Source organism: Mirounga angustirostris, unplaced genomic scaffold (genome assembly GCF_029215605.1).
Source record: "Mirounga angustirostris isolate CCGP_5_RB_7025 unplaced genomic scaffold, mMirAng1.0.hap1 SCAF_6, whole genome shotgun sequence".
Lineage (NCBI taxonomy): Eukaryota > Metazoa > Chordata > Mammalia > Carnivora > Phocidae > Mirounga > Mirounga angustirostris.
The window spans coordinates 45,557,385-45,584,808 of NW_026991714.1; the positions used below are offsets into that span (position 1 = coordinate 45,557,385).

The 27,424-nt window shown below is 38.7% G+C and overlaps 1 protein-coding gene across 1 annotated transcript in view; it reads left to right on the forward strand.

The window, feature by feature from the left end:
- Positions 1 to 27,424, forward strand: part of LOC123846181 (uncharacterized) — a 107,230-nt gene that overhangs the window by 54,458 nt on the left and 25,348 nt on the right. The window contains exons 7-8 of the transcript XR_010412316.1: positions 12,852 to 13,003; positions 14,291 to 14,410. The gene's annotated coding sequence lies outside the window, so the exon portion shown is untranslated. The remainder of the gene's footprint in view (positions 1 to 12,851; positions 13,004 to 14,290; positions 14,411 to 27,424) is intronic.

Sequence of the window (27,424 nt, forward strand, 5' to 3'; positions counted from 1 at the left end):
TCTGCGAAGCAGGAAGCCTGATTCGGGGCTCGATCCCAGGACCCTGGGATCACGACCTGAGCCGAAGGCAGACGCTTAACGACTGAGCCACCCAGGTGCCCCTGTAAATGCTCCTTTGTAAGATAAGGATCATCACACCTTCTCTGCCTATCTGACCCAATTGCTATCACAACCAAACCCTCCTCAAATTTGATGATGATCTCATAGAATTCCAGGCTTGATCAATCAGCTGTCAATCACTACACATGTATTGAGTGCCTGATGGATATTCCAAAGTGCCATCAGGTAAGTAGAGTTTCACTGGTCTTGATTTTGCAAGAACAAGCAAGTTTTTATTCCCCTGAATTCAACAACTTCGCACCTTCTATCTGTGACACTTCTACTCCCACAGAGGTTAAGAGAAGTGACTTCAGAGCCTGGCTTTGCCTCTTTGACATTCCATTTCCTTAAGCCTTTGTTCCCTCAGCTGTGAAATAAGGATAATGATATTTACCTCCCAAGTTACTGGGAGGATTATATGAGATAGTTATGTGAAATGCTTAGTGCAATTGAAACAGTGAAAACTGAATGATGATTATTACTTAAATGGCAAATAGGGCAAGGTACTCTTTCAACATCAACATTTTGGTCAATGAAAACGGCAACTTAATATATCTGTTCAGAACTGGATTTCACTTGGTGATTCCAAAAAACCAAGTGGTTTGACCTTTTATCTTTCATATAATTAACCTTTTTATAGTGGTCTTCGAGAATGAGTTAAAAGATTTAACATTCAGGTAGGGAATGAATAATGACTGGCTTGACAGAATGGAACTTTCTACGAGACTGTTTTAGACGGCTGTAGATTTACAACTGTCCCCAAATGAAGACTTAATATTTACCAGACATAAAAATAAAAGGAAAAAATATTTTTAAGGTAATAACATATAATCATGAAGTAATGAGCTGGTAGTTTGCATGCGTCACAACAAAGTTGCGATCTTGACTTTTAAACTATGTGGCAGAAGTCTTACCCTAATATTTAACAACAATGGATTTTTTTTTTCTTGTTACACAAGCTATTGACATAGCTTAAGTGACTCACTTAATGACTCATGATGCAATGGACTGGCATTTCCTTCTCCTTACTTGTACAAGGATGATTTGATCGTACAGGCACATTTCAGTTGACCATAGCTTACCTTCGTAATAGCCCTGCAGCTTAAGAAAGGCCCCAAAGACTGACCAGTATTTGTTTCTGAGTGAACTTAAATGCAGTTTTCCTAAATGTCCTAAGTACAAACTTCATCTTTAAAACAGGGGCTCTTCTCCTGTTGCCTGAGTTTGAGGCTGATCTTCTGTGTTGTAATTTCTCTTGGTATCTTACTCTGCTTTTTCTATCATGGTAGACTCATAGTGGCCTAGCATATAACAGGAAAGAACCTTAGAGATCTTCTAACTCTACTCCCTCATTTTTTTACATGTGAAAACTATGATCCAGGCAAGTCAATCATTTTCATCAGCTTCAGAGTGGAGAATAGACTAGGTCATAACTCTGAGCTCTCTGTTCATGGTTTATATTTCTACCCAACTCAACTTCTTTCAATTTCTCTGACTCCTGATTAATTTTTTTTTTTTTTTTGCTTCAGATGTATAAAAGTGTGGGAAAATTAGATTAATCTGAAACATTATGTTCAATCCTTTCTCTAGAACAAGTCTTGATATGTGAGTGGGAACACTGGTATTTCAAGATTCTCACCACTGAGGTGTGGCAATTTGGCCATGGACATGCTGTTGGATTTGGCTGTACTCATCCTATTAGATGTCTGGCATTGCAACTCTTACAAACTGTGTGCAAAATTGTCTCCAATTTTAGTGAATATTCACATTGAGAAATCATGTTTATTTCTCCTTTTGCATTGCAGTATGACTTAGATAAAGTAATCCTTAGTGAATTAATTTACACTGTAGTACCTGACCCAAATTCAGGATTTATATATATTCTAAAAGGATTTTTAAAGACCTAAAATATTGATTAATAAGTTAGATATTGGAGACCCAAACTCTTTATTGAACTTCAGTTGAAGAGAGCTAATCTGATATCCTGGGAGTTGTAAATATTTTATAGTAATGGCATATTTCATATTATTGAAACAGAAGATGATATTTAGCAAAAATAGAAGTAAAAAATTTAGCAAAAAAGACAAAGTAGGTATATGAGTGTAACATCAGAATGGCATAAGACAGGCTCCTAGAATTATGGGTTAGAGAAAAATGGTATCATGGAGATTTGGATACACCAGATGAACACAGCCTAGACATTGCAATTTCAGGGTAGATAGTTGTGAATAAAGAAATCATCCCAGAACCAAATACACATTTTTATATATTAGGAGCAGCGTGAAGTGTGAGGATCTGAGATTTCTAGAAAAATGTTGATTGTATCCAATTCCTTATTTTTTTTTTAGCCTCGGTACTTAAGTTTCTACTCCTTCACTCTCCTGAAACTGCTTTCAGGAAAGTCACTAATGAACTGCAATTTGCCAAACGTCCTTCTTCAAGGAATTTGACATTTGACACATCGTCTACTTCTTCCTGTATACTCTCTTCCTTTTAGTGTCTCTGATATTGCTGTTGCTGTGGAATAGTTTTCTGCTGCTTTTTTTCTTTCTTTCACTCCCATCATCAATATTGAGATCCAGTATTCCATACTTGGTCCTTTTTTTCCTGCAAAAAGAAATCATGAACATACGGTATGAACCAAATAACACGCGCCCAATAGCAGACACTACAAATTGATTTTGGCAATTTCCTCTCATCCCTGATGCTGTCCTAGAATTCTCAAAAACCCTTCAGGAAACCACCAAATGATCAGAGTTCACATATGAGAAGAAAATTTTTCCCCATGCCTGTTTTACATACCCATCTCGGAAGAGCTCATCTGTAGTCATGACTTTAATTCCAGAAATCCCTGGGCTTATTCATTAGGGTCTCCAGCACCTTGCCCAGTGCCTGGAGAGCATGGTTTGGGCTAGATAAATATTTGAAGAATAAATGATGCAATGTTTGATTAGTTAACAATGTCTAAGTATATTCTGACATATTTTTGGTGCTTGAATGCAATTAAAATTGAAATGTAGTGATCATAGAGAATATACAAAATAGTGACAATATTACAGTGATGTATGTGCATGTTGAGACATTTTATTTCTGAACAAAAATTACTTTCTATATGAGATTTTATAATTATTTTCAAATAAGTAAACTTAAGATCTGTTCAGTAATAAGAAATGCAGGGGAGCTGTGAAAGCTTAAATTGGGGTTTAAAGAGATAGTAGTAGGCTAGTTCAGTGGGATATTATCCTCAAATTTGTAAATTTCAATCCAATGGCCAGTGAGAATAAAATGTGCTATTTATTTCTAATCAAGGTTAAAGTAGTAACATATAATTTTGCACTGTACTTTATAACCTTTTGAAAGAATTCTAAATCTTCAATTAATCAGGGTTGCAGCCTGATACCTTTTTCTGAACATTAATAATGTAAATGAATCACTAAAATGTTTACTACAAAGATGCTTCCAATACAACATGTTTAAAGAAGTAAAGTATTATAAACATGGAGCCTAATTTTTCTGCTTCCTCATTTTCTCATTTTTAGATTGATCAATAAAAGAGAATTATTATACAATAGGGAGTATTATCCACTGAGGTAATATCACCTAAATTTATTTTTTTGTATTTCACCTTTATCATTTTTTTTCTGTTTTATGCAAGCACAATAGTACCTAGCATATAGTGCTAAATAAATGTTGGATATTACAATTGCATATTATCAAAGATGTTTGGCTCAAGTTGGGGGTGGGAAGTGTATGTTTTTCAAAGCATGTAATAATGTGGTAGTTCTCAGGGGCTGGGTTTGGAGGCCGGAAGTGTGAGCTACCAACTCATATTGCATTTACACTAGTGTGCCTTCAGTTTCTAGGGTATAACCAGAAAGTGGAAGCACAGAGGTGGGGTAGAAGAGCCCAGGACGGGAGGGCCAGCTTGTTTGTGATGTATTAATTTTCTAATGCAGGTGTGGGCAAACTTTTTCTGTAAAGGGCCCCTTGGTAAATATTTGACACTGATAGGCCATATGATTTCCGCTGTAATTACTCAACACTGCTGTTGAGACAATACATGTTCCAATAAAGTTTTATAAAAATAAGTGGTGTCCTAGGTTTGTTCCAGGGGTCATAGTTTGTGGACTCCTATTCCAGTGGTGAGGTTTTGGTGCTCAATTAGTTTTCTTAACTCAACAAGTTATTTCTGAATCTTATTTTATTTTTTGATCCTCTGTGTGTGTGTATGTGTTTGTCATTGCTAACCTGTGAATTTTTATCTTTCAATGTGGTGAACTTTAGTTTGCTCTGATGTAGGTGCATTCTTCTGGACACTTTCCACCTCATCTGAGATTTGTTTCTCTTCATTCAGAATACGGTTTATGAGCTACATAATGAGATTAGAACTACATGCAGTCTTTATTGGAAGACCTGAGCCCCGTTCTCTCATCTGAGATTTTGTTAAATATTCTGTACTAAAGATTAGTTAAACTGTTTGGGAGTGCATTTTATTCTTGGACAGATTCTCTCAGGCATTAGTTCATTTTCCAGTTCTTTATGGAGTCCTCGAAAATGGTAAAGCCTGGAGTGTTAACCAAGCCTATGCACTCCTTCGGTTTACATGTGTCTGAATTTGGGGGTGGGTGGGGTGGGGAGAGAGGAGAAAGGTGTTAGCAAGAATTTTCTGGATTTGTTTGACTCAAAATATTTAATATTGTTTCTGGTAACTAGAAACAGGACTAGTAGACACTCTCAATTCCTTTTATTTCTATTTCTTTTTAGATTTATCTTTTCACAGTTTATGACATAAGCTTGGACTCTTTCCTTGTCTGGTACCTGAGGGCTTTTTTTTTTTTTTTCCTTCTTGCTTTCACATTGCTTACATGCCTATTTTGTCTATTTGAGAGCAGAGTAGTATATAAGTTAAAGATCTAAGCTCTGGATTTATATATATATATATAAGTAATATATAAGTTAAAGATATAAGTTCTGGATTTAGACTGCTTGGGATCAAATCTCAGGTCTACCAGTTACTACACCTAGGATCTGTGCTTCAGTTTCTACATCTGTAAAATGGGGATGATGGTAGTATTGGTTTTCACAAAGATATATTATCAAATGAGTTAATATGTATAAAGTCCTTAGAATAATGCCAGGTAATGCATAGTAAACACTATTTACATTTTAAGTATTATTGATACATATTTTTGATTTTTTTTTTTCTCAAATACTGAGATGGGTGATTGTGCTATTTGGTTCCCTCTGCCATATTGGCCTTCAAATTTACTATTCTTGAAGCTCTATAGTCATTCTTTATCAGAAATTAAACCTAAAAAGCTGATAACAAACTGTATTATAAGCACTTATGGACAGTAGAAGAAGCAGAAAGAAAAGAGGGCATTTAACATATTTAATAGATAAGTAAATTGGAAAGGGTTAGTCCTACAACTCTGTTTATAAATGAGATTGCTTCCTTTTCAGCTCTGGGTTAGCCTTGATTTATTCTGCTGGCCTGGCTTGTGTGTGACTTGACTTGCCACAGAGCATACACTTCCTACTTTGTTTTGTCTGTCTGTCTCACCTCAGGCTCTTTCAGATCCCCTCCCTGACCTTTGTCTTTTGGCTACAAATGCCTTTTCTCATCTCTTGCCACCTGGAATGATACTGTTTTCACTCTACCCATTACTTTCCATGTAAAGGAAGTGTTTGTATTCTTGGCTCTAAATGGCAGAGAGATTGGTCATTGCTTGCTATGTTTTCACCCAACATGTTAGGACAGACTGGGTTTTTCATTTAATTAGATTGTGGGGTTTAGGGTGAAAGGATCCTATCAAAACCAGGAACACTAGCTCCTTAGAAATCTCTTGGCATGTAAAAATTAGTGGAACTTTTTCAGCAGGTTGCACTAGGGACTTGGGATTTATGGATGGTTTTTTTTTTTTTTAAGTAATAGTAAAGATTTTAATTTTAATTTTTTAATTTTGTATAGTTGACACACAATGGATAGATCTAGTTTTGCATAGATTCTTTATAAGTTCTCCCAATCCTCTTACAGTATGAAATTTTTTAATCTTGGAATTATATTGCAGCAAAATTGAAATAAACAACTCTATTTTTTTCTGATAATTAACTTCATTCAAAAGTTTTCAAAAATTTACACCTGACAGAAGTCAATGCAGAAGTTCAAATCTTCCAGATACTTATATTGACTATAGGTGAACTCAGTCTTAATTTAGCTAAGCAATGCCCATGGTCAACTGTGAGGGCCTCACATGCATTCTTTCATCTTCACCAAAACCCTCTTCCTTGTGATTCAGCAAATATGCCTGTCTGTGTGAAGCTTACATTCTAGCAAGAACCAGGGGAAAAAAAGAAAGAACAGAAAGAAACAACTCTTTCAATAAAAGGAGCATGACCACGTGGGATGCCCAGTGAAATTAATTTTTTGGTAAAATGATGATCAAAGAGAAACCCATTTTTATCTCAGCCTTTGATGAAAATATTTCTCAGTAGTGTACTGCTACTCTCCTACCTCAATACTGAGCATGAGAAGATTAGGTTGACTCAGTACTGACGCTGGTACTTAATCTGAAAATCAAAGAATATCTTTGATAACATCTTGTCTTTGTTTCCTCTCAAAATAGATTTCTTTTTTCATGAAAGAAAATATGTTTCTTGAGTTCTTTTTTTTTAAATTTTTTTTTAAAGATTTTATTTATTTGAGAGAGAGAGAATGAGATAGAGAGAGCATGAGAGGGGGGAGGGTCAGAGGGAGAAGCAGACTCCCTGCTGAGCAGGGAGCCCGATGCAGGACTCAATCCAGGGACTCCAGGATCATGACCTGAGCTGAAGGCAGTCGCTTAACCAACTGAGCCACCCAGGCGCCCTGTTTCTTGAGTTTTGATTAATTGAGGGTTTGATATTTTTCTCATAGCTTGTTTATGTGCCACCACAGAACAGAATGGGATGTGACCATAATAGTCTGAGTCATGGTGGCTCATGAGGTCAGGAACATAAGTCAAGGTTTAACATCTCCAAGTTTCTGTGTAGCTAAGTCTACATGAGATCCCAGTGATGAAACAAATCTTGTAGTCATGTCTTGTTCTACTCTATTCATATGAATATGTCAAAAATTGAAAGAATAGTAATGTGCTTCTTTAAACAAATTAGGCAACGTTTCAAGCATTCAGAGTAATTCTGAAAATAATATAACAGACTCTCAAGTTACTGCCATCCAGATTTTACACAGGATTGAGGATTTTAGATCCTTAAACAATTCAGTGTAAAAGGTAAAGGTGTCTGCCTCTCCTTAATACTCTTTCCTTCCCTTTCTCCTAAGAGGTCATTGTTCTGAAGATAGTGTATGCAGCATTTAAGCTATTGCTGTGTGTGAAAATTACTGCAAGCACTTAATGGCTTAACACAACAGCCAGTTATTATTTATTGCTCATGAGTCTACAGGTCAGCTGGGTGGTTGGTTGTACTGATATGAGATAGGGTGGGCTGATCTTAGTGAGTCGTGCTCATGTGTCCATGGTCAACTGGCAGGTCAGCAGGGAGCTGGCTTCTTGTGATACGGTCTTAATCATGTGTCTAGTGGTTAGCTGATTGTAGGCTGAAGCAATAGAATTGGCTGGCCTTGGGTTGCTCATTAATCATCAGCCTAGCTCAGGCTTATTCTAAGGTTCTAAGAGGGAAAGTGGAATGTAAATGTGTAGGGCCTCTGGCAAAACATTGCTTCTATTGCAGTCTGTTGGTGAAAGTGAGTGTCAACAAAGACACCAGAATGAAGAGATGGGAAAATAGACTTTGCTTCTTGGTGGAAGCAGTGGTAAATATTATGGGGGGGGGGTGGATTTCTAGGAGGGGAGGAAGATTGTGTCTGTTTCTGTAATCTTCTACAAAGCATATGTATTTTTTCCATGTATGTGGCTTACATTTTTAGATGTTTATATTTATAAGTAATATTTTGTATTATAAAAATTAGCAAATGTATATTCTATTCAATATATTGTTTTGCACATTGTTTTTTTTTAAATTCACAGTGATGTTTTTGAAATTTACTGTTATGATGAGTTTAATGCATATCTCACATCACAATTTATCTATACATTCTCTTGATGGCCATTTAAATTATTTCCCATTATTTTTTGCAATCACAAGTAAAGCTGCAATGAACATGCTTGTATGAAATTTTGTGTGTATACATTGAGAGTTTCTCCAGGTACATTTCTAAAAATGAACCTATAGGTTATACCTTACATACATTTTCAGCTTTATTAAATATTGCCAAATTATTCTCCAAAGCTGTTAGACCAATTTACGTACCCCATCATGGTGTATAAGTTTCACTTACCCCTACATCTTTATGAGTTATACTTTGCATTATTAGATTTACTTTTATTTTATGTGGAGCCAGTTAAATATCATTATCATTTTAATTACATATCATTTAGTAAGATTGAACATATTTCATATGTACACTGGCCAGATAAATTTCCTCTTCTGTAAATTAATTGCCTATTCATATATATCAACATTTAAATTTTATTTATTTATTTATTTATTTCGAGAGAATGCATGAGCGTGGGGGGAGAGGGGCAGAGGGACAGGGACAGAGAATCCCAAGCAGCCTCCATGTCCAGCATGGTCGCGGGGTTAATCTCATGACCCTGAGATCATGATCTGAGCCAAAATCAAGAGTCAGACACTTAACTGACTGGGCCACCCAGGTGCCCCTAAATTTTGTTTTATTTTATTTAAATTCAATTAATTAACATATAGTGTTATTAGTGTAAGAGGTAGAATTTAGTGATTCATCAGTTGCATATAACATCCAGTGCTCATTACATTAAGTGTCCTCCTTAATGTCCATCACCCAGTTACCCCATCCCCCCACCCACCTCCCCTCCAGCAACCCTCAGTTTGTTTCCTATAGTTAAGGGTCTCTTATGGTTTGTTTCCCTCTCTGATTTCATCTTATTTTATTTTTCCCTCCCTTCCCCTATGATCCTTTGTTTTGTTTCTTAAATTTCACATATGAATAGCATCATATGGTATTTGTCTTTCTCTGACTGACTTATTTTGCTCAGCATTATACTCTGTAGCTCTATCCATGTCCTTACAAATGGCAAGATTTCATTCTTTTTTATGGCTGAGTAATATTCCATTATATATATCTCTCTCATCTCTATCTATCTATCTATCTATCTATCTATCTATCTATCATCTATCTATACCACTTCTTCTTTAGCCATTCATCAATCGATGGACACTTGAGCTGTTTCTATATCTTGGCTATTGTAGATAATGCTGCTATAAACATAGGGGTGCATGTATCCCTTTGAATTAGTATTCTTGTATTCTTTGGGTAAATTCTTTGGGTAAATCTTTGTGTATTTACCCACAAAGTGCATAGTGATTATAAGATAGTTCTACTTTTAACTTTTTTTTTTTTTAAGATTTTATTTATTTATTTGACAGAGACAGACACAGCGAGAGAGGGAACACAAGCAGGGGGAGTGAGAGAGGGAGAAGCAGGCTTCCCGCTGAGCAGGGAGCCCAATGTGGGGCTCGATCCCAGGACTCCAGGATCACGACCTGAGCTGAAGGCAGACACTTAATGACTGAGCCACCCAGGCACCCCTATTTTTAACTTTTTGAGGAACCTCTATACTGTTTTCCACAGTGGCTACACAGTTTGCAATCCCACCAACAATGCCTGAGTGTTCCTTTTCTCCACATCCTCGCCCAAACCTGTTGTTTCTTGTGCTGTTGATTTTAGCCATTCTGACAAGTGTGAGGTGATATCTCATTGTAGTTTTGATTTGCATTTCCCTGAATTGAATGATGTTGACCATCTTTTCATGTGTCTATTGGCCATCTGTATGTCTTCTTTGGAGTAATGTCTGCTCATGTCTTCTGTCCATCTTTTAATTGGAATTTTTTGTTCTTTTAGGTGTTGAGTTTGATAAGTTCTTTATATATTTTGGATACTAACCCTTTGTTGGATATGTCATTTGCAAATATCTTCTCCCATTCCATAGGTTGCCTTTTAGTTTGCATTTTTTATCTTTTTGAGAAAACTTTCCCTACCAGGATGTCATAAATATATTTTCCTATATTTTATTCTAAGGTTTGAAAGTTTTTCTTTTTGTGTTTAGCCTCTTAATCCCTCTGGAATCTACTTTGTGTATGATGTAAAATAGACATCTAATTTTATCTTTTTCCAGATAGAAAACCAATTGTCCTGGCACAAATTATTAAAGAATCTTTTCTTTCTCAATGATTTGTGATGATAAAATGTCATATCCCAAGTTCCTATGTAGGCATGGGTTTATTTCTGGGCCCTTATCCTATTTGATTGGTCCTGTTTTTTCCATCTCTGCACCATTGCTGTACCCTTTTAATGACTTCAGCTTTATAGTAAGTTTTATATCTGGCAGGGATAATATCCTTCCTCATTCTCCTTCAAAATTATTGTGGCTCTTCTGTGCCCTTTGCTTTTTCCTATTAAATTTAAGAGCAGCTTATCAAGTTAAAGAGTGGAAAATGCTATGCAATGAGAAAAGTAGAATGAGGTAAGGGGGATTGAGAGTGCAGGGGGGAAAATCTAATCCTAATCTAATCTAATCTAATCTAGTCTAATCTAATCTAAACAGGGTGATGTAGGTAGGCTTCACTGAGAAGTAAGACTTGAGGAAAGGCTTCCAGGAGATAAAGAAATTAGGCAGTTTCCTGGGGAAGAGTTTTGCAGGCAGAAGGAACAATCAGTACTGAGGTTCTGAGCCACGTGTATTTGAGGAAGAGCAAGGAGGCTAGTGAAACTGAAGCAGAGTGAACAAGGGGAATAGCACTTGGAAATGAGGTCTTATGGGAACCACAAATGCTCCTGGGGAGCACATATGGGGACCAGTGAGCCACTGTCAGGATATTGGCTTTTGTTTTGAGTGAGATGGGAAGCCATTGCAGGGTTTTGAGTGGAGTCATGACATAGTCTGGTTTAAAACGTAAAAGAATCACTCAGGCTCCTGTGTTGAGGACTGAAAGTAGGGAGGAAGTATAGGAGCAGGAGAGAAGTAATGGGACTATGGCAGTTATCCAGGGGGCAGATGTGGTGGCTTGAACCCAGCTGCTAGCAGTGTCGGCATGAGAAGTAGCTGGATTCTGGTTGTAGTTTACAGGTAGGGCCAATAGGATTTCTTGGTGGATTGGGTGTTGGGGTGTGAAGAAAGAGAGGCGTCAGGATGGCTCCCAGGGTTTTGGCATTGGCAACTGGAATAAAGAATTACTATTAACTGGGTAGGATTGTGGGAGGAGCAGTTTTAGTGAAAGATCAAAACTCAGTTTTGGGCATGCTGAGTTTGAGATGCCTATTAGACATCTAAGAGGAGATGAGTCTAGAGTTTAGGGGAGAGGTTCAGCGTGGGGATATAGATTTGGGAGTCATCAGTATACATCTGGTATTTAAAATGTGGAGACCAGATGAGATCATCTAGGATGTGAGTATAAAGAGCAGTGGTCCAAGACTAAGCTCCTGGCTAAGAAAGACATGCACACAAGGGACCTTTTTGGAGTGATGGAAATGTTCCAAAACTGGATTGTGGTAGCGTGGAAAAATCACTGAATTGGACACTTAAAACATGTCAAGTTTATGGTATGTAAATTATGTCTCAATTTAACAGCATTAGCTATTAAAAAATACATTAGAAAAGGGAGTCAAAGAGAGGAACTAGTAAAGGATATTTGAGAAATGGCCAGGATTGAGGGAAAAATAACAAAGAATCATGGAATTCCAGCAAATGACTCAGTATAATCTTCATTCTTTTTGTTAGTCCTTCCTGGTATTTTTCCTAGCTAAAGTTGGGTAAAAGAAATGAAAAATCATGTAACTTGCATTTGCTTGAATATGTTCTTAATCCAGGTTGACATCCTTGTTTTGAGAGCTTTTTTTGGAGCTAGTAAAAAACTGAAGTTTTGCTAGACAGATTTCTCTCAGACTAAAAAAAAGAGTGGTTATGAGAAGAAGAGGTGACTTCACCCAGAAGCCTCTTTGCTAAGATGCTCTCTCACAGGTGCGGAAGTAATAACGGAGGGTAGAGTGATCTGGGTCTGAGTCCTAGGGCCCCAGGAGATCTCTGTAGAGGTGGTGGGCGGTTTTGTAAGTAGAGAAGCAAAGCTGACAACAGTTTACAATGGCATTAAATGTAGCTGATTCCATGGCAGTGGTCTTCCTGCATTTATAGAGAGCCCACAACATGTAGGTCATGCTTTGTACCTTTGGGAACTGATAGGATAAGAGGCACTGGCAGATGCCTATCTTCTTTCTAATATAAGGGCTCGGGGAGCATTGTGCAAAGAAGCACAGGGCTTTAGTCAGCACTCCAACGAAGCCTCCACTTTATTTTTTTTATTTTTATTTTTTTTAAAGATTTTATTTATTTATTTTAGAGACAGAGCACAAGAGGGGGGAGCGGGAGAGGGAGAAGCAGACTCCCTGCTGAGCAGGGAGCCCGATGCGGGACTCGATCCTGGGACTCCAGGATCATGACCTGAGCCGAAGGCAGTTGCTTAACCAACTGAGCCACCCAGGCGCCCCGAAGCCTCCACTTTAAAGGGTGCGGTGTGTTGCAAGATGCATGAAGTCACTTCTTAGAAGTATACTTAATAAGGGAGGATTAAAGAGAAGCAAATACAATTCTCAGGATCAGAATAACCTGTGAGCAAGCATATATTTTAATTGTTTTTTTTTTCTTTTTCTCCATGCCAAGAAATTATGTCAAAATCTGAGGCCCAAATCGGGAAACTCAAAAATGAACTCCATATATTTGAACAGAAAATGTAACAGGTGAAGAAGCAACCATGTGATAAGTGACAAAGTCAATCAGAAAAATTCATGCCAACCTTCTATATCTTTTACTAGGTAATGTGAATATGTTTCTTGAGGATGAACATAAAGGAGATCTAGAAAATAAAGATCTAGAGCAGGGCCCGGATAAAATACCTATGTTTTAATAGATCCGTGTTGGGAGCATTTCACCTTCGCTGCTGCATTAGCATGAAAGAGACTATTTATTTTAGTGCATCTCATCCAGGAACCTCAAAACTAATATGGGGTGGATTATTTTGGCTAGAAAAACATTTACTGTTTTTGCTATTAGAAATCACTATAAGTCACAGAATCCTTTTAAAATTAATTTGAACATACTGCCATTTCCTTTTATCTGAAGAGGACCTGCTACCACAGGGGAGTAGGAGAGCCGGCCTGCTGGCCTCTCACGCAGGGTTTGTCTGCATGGGGGGCAGGCCGGAAGGAGTGGATGGTTGAAAATGCTTGGAGGTGTTTCTAGTAGGGAGGTGGTAGTTGAAGGGTGGGGGAGGTTCCTTTTGAAGAGTAGTGGTTTATTCCTATTCTTGCGGTCCAGGGAGGTGCAGTTGCATAGTGGCAGCATAGGAACCCTCCGAGAGAAGTGGCTGCTTTGTTTCCTAAGGGAGTAGTCAGTCCTTCTGGGGGCACTCAACTCCTAAGTAGATTTCTCCTCTGCACCACGCCCTAGGGACAATAAACAAACCCGCCCGGGGTACAGGCTGCACCTGACCATGAGTGGGCTGCCTGAGACAGTCAGCAGGGTCAGGCAGCCATTTGCTCATCCATCCATTTAAAAGATGTTATTGAGTGCCATCTATGTGCCAAGAACAGTATTAGGAGCTACAATGTGGTAATGAACCCCGGAGACATGGATCCGGCCTCCATTATGTAGTAAACTAATATATAATTGGAACTTGTGCTAAGTGCTATAAAGGAAAGACACAGGAGTCTGTGATAGAGCACATGGGGTGGGGCAGGGCAGGGCAGGACCTAGCTAGGGAATAGGGTGGCTAGGGGTATAAAGGGGAAGAAAAAAGGCACAGTGAAGGGGCCGTGGGGCCAGGCAGTTATGGTGGCATTGCCCAATTTCCCAAGAAGTGTTGAGGCCTGCTCTGAAGGAGCAAGAATCTAAGAGGAAGGGCCACTGTGGTGGCAGAAATTGCCTGGGTCCCTACCAGAAGGAACATGGGGTGGGGGTGTCTTACATTTTCTTATTTTTCATCATTTGTCTCAAATTCCTTTGATACCTCAGGCCACTGAGTCCTCTCACCCATTCTTCTTCCTTTTTACGTTTTGAATTTCCACACGAGAGTTCGTGACCCACTCCTCCCTCCTCCACAGGCGGTTGTGGCCGAGCAGAGATTTTCATCACGGACTGGAAGAATTTATCCGTGCCTGAGTGGCGGCTCTCCTAATGGACCATGGCCCTCTTGTGCGGTTCTCCTATCTCTGAAATGCAGGGTGAGGCCATAGTTTTTCCCATATTTTATTGACAGATAAATTAAAGTGATAAAGATTAAATAGCGTTCCCAGGAGCAAACAGTAAGTCAATGATAAGTGTTTCTCCCAACTACCTACCCATTAGAAGTTGGTCCACTGACAATATTCTTCTTGTATAATTCTCAAACATAATAAATACTCTTCTAAATGCAAATGACAGCTTCTTGAAGACCCCAATGCAGGTTCTCAGGAGGATTCCCTGTTTCTCTGCCCTCCACGCCCCCAGAAGCATCCTCTTTTATCTCAACAGGCTCAGATGCTTAGCCTCCTCTCCTTTCTAAGCTGAGATCCTATGACCTACTTTCTCCTTCCCTTTAATAAAAGGAGTGTCAGACATTAGAGTTTCCCAAAGATTACTGAGCACTTAATTTGTTTATGCACACTTTGCTGATGCTCTCTATTATCTCCGATTTATACATGTTTAATATCCTATGTTTAAGGCCAGTATCAAGCCCTGGAACGGTATCTCTTGGTTCTCCCTGTTCTGTCTTTTAAAATCCCATAGAATATACCTCTGGGTTCACCTGTTCCTAGTTTAGATGTCTTGGCTGTTCTGATGGTGCAGTCAGCGTGGTTGTGTCTGGACGCTGGGTATTTCTGTGTGACCAGACAGGAGTGTTGCCTGCGGAATGGACAGGTCTATTTTCCCCATCCCTGGCTAGTTCGTTGCTGTAAACGTTTCGCCCTTCCACTCCAGAAGTTTCACGAAGAATGGTCCCCTCTCTGTTCACAATGCAGGATCTATTTCTGCCGTGCGCGTCAGTGGAGGTTGTTTTATAAACTTAAAAATAGCCTCCACCTTTTATTCTCATTCTTCTCTTACTCCAGCCCTCTACTCTGTTTATTCTCTTTTCCTCTCTTAGCAAGTTATTGTATTTGCTAAAGGATAGAGAAGTCCCAGCATAGGGGGCGGTGAGGAGGTGAGACTATAAATTAGAAACACAGCAACAGAATAGAGGGAGGTGAGGACAATGATTTCCTTTATTTAAAAAGGCAAAACTGTTTCAAGTTTTCAAAACTGATGAGATAGCCATGCTTATTGCTCATTATAATGATACAACTATTAGTTAGCAAAGCACCATGTGCTTTACACATCTTAAATCCTAGATTTAAGACGTATCTTTCACTTTTTAAATCTCCATTTTACAGGTGAGAAAACTGAGGTTAGAGAATTTATATAGCTTGTCCAAAGCCACACAGCCAATAAAAGGTGCAGCAGGTTTCAGACCCAGATGAGGAGGCACCCAAGCCCATACCGTGCCACTTCTCTGCACTCAAATGTGGTCTGAGAGGTCCAATGGGAAGAACTTGTTGCTATAAAATAAAGCATATATAATAAATGCACAAAATCTGTGCAATCTGATATCATGTACAATAAATGTAGATGCAAGCACACAGATAGTTTTAATTAATATTACTCTTATGCAGTCAAATCAATTTTTTACTGTTTCTTTTCTCATTTTGTTAGTTTTCAAATATCTTCAATCACTGTTAAAGTGAATATTTTCCCTGATGCCTGGAAGGTCATTTCAAGGTCTTCCACATAATAGGCATGTTGTGACAAGTCAAAGGCTTCCCCCCCCCCACCGATGTTGCCAGGCAGTTCTCAGTTCATCCTTTCCAAGATCAAACTGTAAAAAAATCACCATCCCAATACAAACGTATTGAAGGTTTATCATGCTACTAGATTTTTACAGTGCATTGATTCAGAGGTTGAATTTTGGCATTTCATAGGTTGCTTGCAATTCCTTCGCTGCCATTTTCTAGTTCTGGGAACTTAGCTGTCTGTGTTCTAAACTTTGTTTTTCCATCTGTAAAATGGGTATAACTAAGGTACTTAGTAGAGTTATTAGGATTAAATGAGCTAAAGCTGAAAAGCACTTAGTACAATCCTTGATATAGTAAGTGCTCAATAAATGTTAGCTGTTACTATCAAGAGTAAAATACTAATCTTGAACTTTCCTCTATATACAATGAAAGAAGATAAGAAATAGCTGAATGAATTCCCTGAATTGTGTGATATTAATTTAAATTTTTTTCAGGGACAGTGTTATGTTCCATAAATCCCATAATGTAATAGAGGTATCTATTCTGAATGGATCCTTCTGAATTAGGACATTGAAAATATCAGCAAATGGCTTTCAGATAGATTCAATTCATTTTGTTTTCACTTTTATTTCTATTTTCTCCTATTATTTATTTTTCCCCAGCTATTGACATATAATTGACAAATAAAATTGCATTATTTAAGTACACAGTATGATGATTTCTTCATAACCATATATTCACTACCATTGGCAAATAAAATTGTAAGATAAAGTGCACGTTGTGATGATTTGATATATGTACGTATTTTGAAATGATTACTACAATAAGGCTAATTAATACATCTGTCACTTCACGTGGTTACCTGTTTTGTGTGTGTGTGGTGAGAATGCTTACATAAGATCTATTCTTTTTTTTTCTTAAGATTTTATTTATTTATTTGAGAGAGAGAATGAGAGAGAGAGAGAGAGAGAGAGCATGAGAGGGGGAGGGTCAGAGGGAGAAGCAGACTCCCCGCTGAGCAGGTAGCCCGATGCGGGACTCGATCCCAGGACTCCAGGATCATGACCTGAGCTGAAGGCAGTTGCTTAACCAACTGAGCCACCTAGGTGCCCCCATAAGATCTATTCTTTTAGCAACTTTTAAGTATACAATACAGTATTATCAACTATAGTCACTATGCTGTGCATTAGATCCCCAATACTTATAACTGAAGGCTTGTATCCTTTTACCAACATCTCCCCATTTCCCCTTCCCCTCTAGCCCCTGGTAACCACCATTCTAGTCTCTGTAACTATGAGTTCAACTTTTTTTTTTTTTTTTTAGCTTCCTCATATCAATGAGGTCATACAGTGTCTGTCTTTGTCTGGCTTATTTCACTTGGCATAATGCCCTCTAGGTTCATCCATGTAAAGGGCAGGATTTCCTACCTTCTTATGGATGAATAATATTCCATTGTGTGTATATACCACATTTTCTCTCGCCTTCCATCTGTCAGTGGACATTCATGTTTTTTCATTACTTGGCTATTGTGAGTAATTTGCAATGAACGTGGGGTGCACATAGTGCTTTGAAATCCTGATTTCATGTGGATAGATACCCAGAAGTGGCATTGCTGGATCATCTGGTAATTTTATTCTTAAATTTTTGAGGAGCCTCTATACTGTTTTCCATAGTGGCTGCACCAATTTACATACCCACCAACAGTGTGCTTTTTTGTGTCTGTGAGTGCCAAGTATTTTGATGTGGATATGAGAGGATTTCAAACTTAAGTTTTAAGTCTTGCCAAGCACCGCTCTTTCTCCTCAGAGTTTAGGGTTAACATGAAGAGAAACTTTATTCTCTATTCTGGATAGTTTTTTGGGAAATGTTTCCAGGCTTGTTTCTATGTTTCAGAACCAGCCACAAAGTTTGTCTTTCCATTCTCACAAACCAGCAGACGTCATCTCCAACGTCATCTCTAAACAGAGACCTAGGGGACAATTTTGGTGAACAGCTAAACCCAAATATGTATGAGAGGCGTGTGGAAACATGCATGAAACTTTCAGGAAGCTATAGGAGGAACTTAAAACACAAGGCTGGATGTCTAATGCAATCAGAAGGCTGTGCCTTAAGCAGAAAAGAGAAATCTCTGTTTTAAAGTGAACTGACTGAGGGGTGCCTGGCTGGCTCCGTCTGTGGAGCGTGTGACTCTTGATCTCGGGGTTGTGGGTTTGAACCCCACGTTGGGTGCCAGAGATTGCTTAAAAATAAAATCTTTAAAAAATAATAAATAGATAAGTTGTACTGATTGTTTTCAGTGTTCTTTTAATTTTACCATCCCATTCCTTGTGTCATCTGTTAAGTTCTGCCAGTCTGATATCTGAAAACAGTTGCTCTAGGGCTATTTGTGTCTGGTAAGAGATCATAAGGTCCTTGGAAGTATCAGGAGGGCCTTATTCATGATAAATCCTTTTGAAATTTTCATTCAGAATTCAATTGATTACTTTAAAGATTTTTTTTTTTAAGGGAGCATGGATAAAAGTACCCTGTAAACTGCAGAGTTATGAATAACCCTTAAAATAAACGATAGAAGGGTCTTAGCCTTAAAGGAATGATTAAACTTATTCTGAATCACCAGACTAATGGGAGAGCAAAGGGAGGGTGACAGAGGGAGGATCTTTCCAATCCCAGTGATGTTTTGGGGGAGTGGTAGGATTTCTGGGGAACTAGGAGTTTCTAGTCACTGGGCATGCTCCCGTGTGATCTGAGCATCTACTAGTCATGGGTGTTGTAGAGAGCCTTGATGAGATCTGTGACCTTTTTCACTGTCTTACAAGTGTATCATGGAGTTTCTCAGAAGCTACCTGATTTGTGATTTCACAAGTGATTAAATGCAGACATATATATGAGAATCCATTTATCTACCATTAAATTAGGCATTAAAAAGATTTGTAAAAATATAAAATGATGCCATTCTTGTAACTAATTTTTGTTTTGCGAAGTTGTTATTTTTGATAAAAATGTTATCTACCTTAACACGTACTATATATATTTATCACTGCTGTTTTCAATGAACTAATACACAAATATTTTTAACATTCTTCAGTTTTAATTTCTAATAGGGTAAATACAAACAGTTATCATTCCCATCAATGCAAATTGTTTGAGGCCTCCTATTTATTATCTATTGCTGTGTAACAAATCACCCCCAAATTTAGTGGCTTAAAACAACAAACATTTATTATCTTACAGTTTCTATTTGTGTGGAATTCTGGGTCTCATGAGGTTGCAGCCAAGGTGCTGACTCCGGAGGGCCCAACTGGGCTGGAGAATCTATCTCTAGAAAGGCTCACTGGCTGTGGGCAAGAGGCCTCCGTACTTTTCCTTGTGTGTCCTCACAAACTGGCTTCCTCTAGAATGAGTGATCCGAGAGAGAGAGAGAGAGAGAGAGAGAGAGAGAAATGGAAGCCACATTTTTATGACCTTTCATGACCTAGCCTCAGAGGTCACACCTCACCATTTTGCCACATTCTCTTGGTTAGAAATGAATCACTAAGTACAGCCCACACTCAGGGAGAGGGGAATTAGGCTCCACTGAAGGGATGAGTATCAGAGAATTTGTGGACATCTTTTAAAAATGTAAAGTCCTCCTTAAGAACCATTGAACTAGATGATCTTCAAGGGTATTTTTAACCCTGAGTTTCCATGGGGAAGGGAAATGAGGTCAATGTTTAGGTCAGAATAGAGATCCAAGAGGCCCTCTTGAAAGGATTTCCCTCATTACCTACCTGGCAGATTTCCACTAATTCTTTGAAACTAAGTTCAGAAATCACTTCCTTCAGAAAATGTCTAGGTCCCCTTCCTCTGTGCCATCTCTTTTCCTACGTATACATCTGTGATTATGCTTTTCACACTGTATTGCAATTCTTTTGTTTTTTGTTTTTTTCTCTCTTCTTATTAGACTGCGAGCTTTGGAGGTCAGGGATGTTTTTTCTTTCTCCAGTACCTCGTGCTGTGTCATACTTATCCATCTTCTGTAGCCACATTTAGTCTACATTCATTTATTCTTTCACATCGTTCCATCTTTAGTGTCTGTCACACACTGTGTTAGCATTGGGCAAGATTCCTGCTCTCATGGTGGATTTTAGTAGGAAGACACACAATAAGCAAGTAAACCAACAAAAAAGATCATTTCAGCAAGGGATCCACGCCATGGAGTAAATAAACCCACAGTACTGAGTTATGTGGTTTGTGGTAAGTGCTCAGTATTGTCACCTTCAGGCGCCAGAAACTGTTACATCCCAGGTGCCACGTCCAAGTGAGAAATAGATCTGAGGTGAAGAATCTGTAGGTCAGTGTGGCCAGAAGTGGTGCATCTGTCACTTGCCTGTGACCATATCTATAGACACAGAGAGAGTCAGGCTGTTTGGGTAGAAGTGTGTCCACAAAAGAGGCTGGGAATTACCCAGGGTCATACAGAACCCACAGTCAGTAATGGAGTTGGGCCTCAAACCCAGGCCAGGGGTTCAGTAGTTATATCATTGTTCTCCACTGAATGCCAGAACTTGCTGGAGGGAGATGAAGCACACCTATTTTAAAGAACCAGAGAACACAGGTAGTAGGTGTCCCTGTGGTGCACGTGGGACATGGAAACGCAAAGCAAGGTGTTGGTGAGTGTGGGAGTAGCAGAGCTCGGTCTGGCCTTTCAGGTTTGCACTTGTTCCTGGCTTCCTTGTTGTCCCATCCCTTCAGGCCCAGGTGCCCTCATGCAATACCCGCCCCCCCCCCCCCCCCACCGCCCCCATCCAGATCTGCTCTCAGGGAATGTCCCCAGTACTGGAAACCCTCAGCTGGTGCATAATAAAGGCGTGGTCCAACTGGTTTCCACGGAACAGAGGTGCTGTGTTTGGGAAATCTAGTTGGGGTAAGATTCCTGTACGTTTCTCTTGACTTGGCAAACATTTGCAAAATTAAGTCTTAATATCCTAAAAATAAGCAATTGACAAACAAACAATAAAAGCCCCCAAATCCTCAAATATTGACTCCTCCGTGAAACCTTCTCTCTCTATTGTCATATATTGTGCAGTTGTTTACAGGTCTCTCTCTTTTGAGGGCAGGAACTGATTTTTATTCATTTTTAATGTATTTTACATGGGTAGATGCTCAATAAAGTTTTTTAAAAAAGAATCTAAAACCATGTACACTGGGGTATAGGGGCTGGTGTTTGCTTGAGATACTGGCCCTTCCCCAGATAATATAAATATAGAGTAATAGGAGGGTGGTTGAGTGCATGATGACATATCTTTCTTACAAAGAGTTTCTAATAAGGGAAATGCTTATGTTATAATGTTAAGTAGAAATAGAGCTGATCAAATATAATGTAATATATAATCATACATAGGAGAAAGATCTGGAAGGAAATGAACTAAAATGTTTAAATGATGATCTCTAATTATAGCGTTATCAATTATTTTAATTTTTACCTAATTTTCTGTATTGTCTGAAATTTCTAGAATGAACCTTTATTAACATATATCAGATAAGGAAATTTGGTTTTCTCCCAAAATATTTCCCTCAGAAAGGGGGAATTGCCTTACATTCTGATCCTTCCAGAGTGTTCTGCGTTTTGGGATGCTCTCTGACTTTTTTTGAACTACAAAGTACTATTTGGAGAAAACACATTAGCTTGAAATGACATCAAGAAATCATGAAATTGGGTGCCTGGGTGGCTCAGGCAGTTAAGTGTCTAACTCTTGATTTCGGCTCAGGTCATGATCTCAGGGTTGTGAGATCAAGCCCTGTGTCGGGCTGGGTGTGGAGCCTGCTTAAGATTCTCTCTCTCCTTCTCCCTCTGCCCTTCCCCACCCCTCTCTGTCTTTCCCTCTCTAAAAAAAAAGAAAAGAAATCATGAACTTTTAGATGAATATGGTGGCCTTTTGGTTAAAAAAAAAAAGAGCAAAGAAATATAACATGAATTTAATGAATTTGTTCTTTGGAATAAGATCCCTAAATTGCAAGCCTTAGATGTCATCATAAACCAGCTTTCTGAAAGTCCTTTACATAGTGGTACTGTAAGTGATTCCCTGTGAAGATCATGAATATACACTTGTAGGGTGAATAAGACAAATCATTGTCTTAGTGTTTTTTGAATGGGTACTTGTGGCTTGAGATAAAAACTTCAATGGCAGCATTATAGTTTAAAAAAAATACAAATTAGATGTGAGGGAGGATGATGTTTTCCGACTGGAAAACTCAGATGGCTCAAAAAGTGACTCTAGTGATATGGAGAGTACTTGCCACTAGACACATATGGCTAATGTGAATCAAATACATTCACGGAACGCAAGAGTAGAAGAAAGAAAGACTTCTAAATCAAAAGTTGTTTTATATAATGTTATTTTAAATATGTATGCTTAATTGAATTAATCAATTAAACATTTGAAATTAGATACATAACTGTTTCATTGGTGTCCCTCCTCAAAGGCTTATATTCAAACTGGTCAAAACCATTAAAGACATTTTTTTTCTCTTTGGGAAAGTGACCTGATGTTAGGGTCACTTTCTATTCCTGTATACTTTTATAATAAGAGCAAAATCAAAAGCACAGAAGTTGTTATCCCTTCCAGGGACTCTTAAAATTTAACAGACATTTATGCTTTTATGTAAGTAATTAAACTTTAATGGCATCAGCCAGTGGATGGGGGAAGTACTTAGGGAGGCAGCTAGGTCTTTGTACCCTTAGAGGGCATCATCTTTTTTTTTTTTTTTTAAAGATTTTATTTATTTATTTGAGAGAGAGAATGAGATAGAGAGAGCATGAGAGGGGGGAGGGTCAGAGGGCGAAGCAGGCTCCCTGCTAAGCAGGGAGCCCAATGCGGGACTCGATCCCAGGACTCCAGGATCATGACCTGAGCTGAAGGCAGTGGCTTAACCAACTGAGCCCCCCAGGCACCCTAGAGGGCATCATCTTAAACCTGAGTGAGGCTGGCTTTGCAGGGCAAGTTTTCATCAGGGAAAATTTCTTGGAGGAGTGACTTTGAAGTTCAGTCTACAAGAAGGTGGTAGACATATTAGGAAGAAAGGAATAAAAAAGCATGTGTTAGCATATCTACTGCTGCATTACAAACCACTCAAAACTTAAGGGCTTAAGATGTCACTCATTTGTCACTGTTCTTTGGCTTGGCAATTTAGGCAGAGCTCAGCTAGGATGGTTCATCTCACTCTGCATGTGTTTGCAGTTGTTGGTGGGTCAACTGGCCATGGATGGCTTTGCTCACAGTCTGGAGCCTCAGTAAAAGGTTCTGTAATGGCTGGACTGCTGGGCTTCTTCATGTGGTCTCTCTCATCCTCACAGATGGGCTTGTTCTCATGACCGCAGTCTTCAAAGAGAGTGAAAGCAGAGGGTTCAGGGCTTCTGGAAGCCAAGGCTTGGAAATCGTAGGATGTCACTTCTGCCACGTCCTGTTGGTCAAAGCAAGTGACAAAGTCAGCCCAGATTCAAGGCAGTGGGGAAATAGCTTCCACCTTTTTATGGGAATTGCTGTAAAAAAATCTGTGGCCATATTTAACTTCTTGCATGGTATTTCAGATGGGGAGGACAGCTTCTGGAAGGGAAGAGAGAAAAGAAAATGTAAACTCCATAGTAGGAATTTTAAGGAGTTCAACCTGATTAAAATAGAGAAGGCCTGTTGGTGAGCATCTGGAAATCAACCAGGGGGGCTGCCCGAGAGGCCCAAGGGTTGAAAGCCTAGAATCAGAACTTTGATGTGAGGGTTAGTAAACCTCAGTGCACGTACCCTGGCCACTGCCTCAAAGGGTTCATTTTCATTCATTTTCATTCTAGTTTCTACTTTTTTTTTAAAGGTGGTTTTGTTTTGTTTTTGAGAGAGAGAAAGGGAGAGAGAGAGTGCAAGCAGGAGGAGGGGCAGAGAGAAAATCTCAAGCAGACTTCCTGCTGCGCATGGAGCCAGTCACAGGGCTCCATCTCATGACCTCGAGACTGGGACCTGAGCTGCAATCAAGAGTCAGGGGCTTAACCGACTGAGCCACCCAGGCATCCCTTGTTTCTACTCATTAAAGAATTTTTGCCTTGAGATCTTAGAAGACCCTGTATCATGAAACTGCCAATTCCAGAAATGGACATTACCAAAGACCTTTGTGACTCTCAGAAGACAAGAGAGCACAGAGACAGTGAAGGACAGTGGTTAAGCACCTAAGCTCTGGAGCTGGACAGACCTTAGTTTAAATCCTGTCTTCATCATTTGAAGTCATGTGACATCTGATCAGTCACTTAGCCTCTCTGGGCCTCAGTTTCCTCCAGTATCATATGGGGCTAAATTCGCACCTTCCTCACAAAATCAGGGTGAGGACTGGTTACACACTTACGGATTTACCTTAGGGTCTTGAGCATTAAATACATAATGTCAATTAATATCAGTTATAATTATAGCCTTTGGATTTTAATTCTTCATCTGTAAAATGAGGTACTACTGCTGAAATTCCAGGGTCTCATTTTTAAAATAGCTTATTTTTAGGGTGCCTGGGTGGCTCAGATGGTTAAGCGTCTGCCTTCGGCTCAGGTCATGATCCCAGGGTCCTGGGATCGAGTCCTGCATCGGGCTCCCTGCTCCTTGGGAGCCTTCTTCTCTCTCTCTCTCTCTGTCTCTCATGAATAAGTAAATAAAAATCTAAAAAAAAAAAAAAAGATTTAAAATAGCTTATTTTTAAAATGGAGCATCAGGAAATTTGCAAATGAAAGGCCTACTCCCATTCCCAGGGATAGAATTCTGTCTTGTGATTTGTATCCAAGAAGGTCTTCTTCAAAGCTAATGGCTTCTCTTCTCTGAAAAGAAACTGACCCCTTGGCAAGCATATCTTACAAGCAGTTGATGCTTTGAAGAATAAATGCATTTATTCTCTATTTGAATGTATTATATAAGATAAATCAGGATGCTGGAAACTGTTCACTTTTTTTTTTTTTTAAGATTTTATTTATTTATTTGAGAGAGAGAGACTGAGAGAGAGAGAGAGCACATGAGAGGGGGGAGGGTTGGGAGGGTCAGAGGGAGAAGCAGACTCCCTGCAGAGCAGGGAGCCCGATGCAGGACTCGATCCAGGGACTCCAGGATCATGACCTGAGCCGAAGGCAGTCGCTTAACCAACTGAGCCACCCAGGCGCCTGGAAACTGTTCACTTTTAAACACATATTTTTTGCCTATTTAACACATACTGTAAATCTACTGTGTTAATAGATTCTATGCTAGGTATTGGAGACATAATGATGAGTGAAACCAACATCGTGGCTCTCAACAGCTTCTTTTAATAGTCTGCACTAAATAAGGCCTAAGTAAAAATATCCATAATTTTTTTCCCAGGGAATGTTGACAAATAGGTTGCCTAATTTTTTGTCCTTAATCCCAGGCCATTATTCATATTAACTTAATAGAAATAATTTCATCTGTTTGGAAAAAAAAGTTATTTTGATAGATAATTCTAGAGCCAACCCTAAGTCAGATGGTCCATCTGTCTGGCAAGTAGAGTGAAAACCACATTGACTAATAGTGTAGGGCTTCCCTGAACCCCTCATCCAGAGAAAGAGGTTTTCCCAAGGCTGGTTGGACCCCTTTATTGAACAACATCAAGTAAGGGAAACCTTTAAACACAGTACATTCAAAAAATATATTAATATGTTCTAATGTGGGGAGAATTAGTGCCTGTCAGACTATGTTATTTTGGATTTATACTTCATTGTATTCACATTTTTCATATCTCTACAAATGAATAACTCTTTTGACTCAGTAAATAGAATGCATCATAGTCATATGTAAGGAGGCCCACTTTAGGTCTTAAGAGACTTCAGATTCAGGCTAAATGTAAATAAAACAGAAACCGTTTGATAGATTATGGAAGTAGGTTCAGCAGAAAAACATGCCATGTTCTGGCTTCATTTCTGTTCCAGGAAGTAGGAGATATGTAAGTGGAGAATGCATCTTGGCCCCACACAGGAGGTCACAACCGGAGAAAAGTGCCCCACATCTTTTAAATTATACCATTCAGAGCATCCACTTGAGGCACAAGAAGGATCCTGGCCTTCCCACTGTGTCCCACTCTTGCGTAGCTTTCTAAGACCCTATTTGGAAGAATAGATTTTCCACTCTGCATCTCTTTTTCCCACTCCTGATTCACACCTGTAATTTTCCCTTCAGCCATTTCCCAGGAAATAGTTGAATCAGTCACATTGTCTTATATCATATGCTTTAATTACAATCCAAAAAGCAGGTAATGGAAAGTATTGGCACACAACTAATTATCAGACAAAAAAAAAAAAAAAGCAATGTTTCTTCAAATGTGGTGAGTAAAGTAGCATGTAACCTACTGTCAATTAACTATGAATGTGCCCATCCCAGCACTTTTAAAGAGAATCCCTCAAGAAAACTGAGAAATACATTTTTAATGGAGCCACCTGTGCCTTCAGGCCTTGAGAACTTTAACAAGGATCAGTCCATGAAAAGAGTTGCTGTAAGCCTGTATAATAAATTAAACATGAATTTTAAATTATTCATTGAGTCTTCCTAAGAGATTGAGATGCTGTAGGGATAATGAAAATGCAATTTAATAAGCAATCCATAGTGATTTTAAAAGGGAGGTAAAAAAGAAGGGTCCATTAAAATTTCACCTTTGCTGAAGAATGAGCTAAAAGGATAAGTTTAAATTAGTAGTACTAATTAATGTGAACTTGCAATGCAAGACATTATTTTTAATTTTATTCTATTATTTTATTTTTTATTTTTATTTTTTTTTAAAGATTTTATTTATTTGACAGGGAGAGACAAAGCAAGAGAAGGAGCACAAGCAGGGGAGTGGGAGAGGGAGAAGCAGGCTTCCTGCTGAGCAGGGAGCCCTTTGCGGGGCTCGATCCCAGGACCCTGGGATCATGACCTGAGCCGAAGGGAGACACTTAACGATTGAGCCACCCAGGCGCCCAAACTATTATTTTACTTTTAATTAAAATATATTTGCCACATAACATTGTATAAGGTGAAGGTCTACGACATGTTGATTTGATACATTTACATATTGCAGTATGATTGACACAGTTGACATTAGCTAATGCCTCTATTATGTCACACAGTTATTTCCTTCTTTGTGGTAGGAGAAATTAAGATCTAGTTTCTTAGCAAGTTTGATGGTAATAATACAGTATTATTGTTTATAATCACTATACTGTGCATTAGATCTCTAGGACTTATTTATCTGCTAATTGCAAGTTGTACCTTTAGACAATATCTTTCCTATTCCCCTACCTCGAGCCCCTGGAAGCCCCAGTGTACTACTTTATTTCATATTTTAATGCCATTTTATCAGTTTATAGTATTACCAATTTAATCACAGAATAGAGCTGGGGAGGAAATAATAATAGTAATAATAAAAATGACGGATACTCTTTAT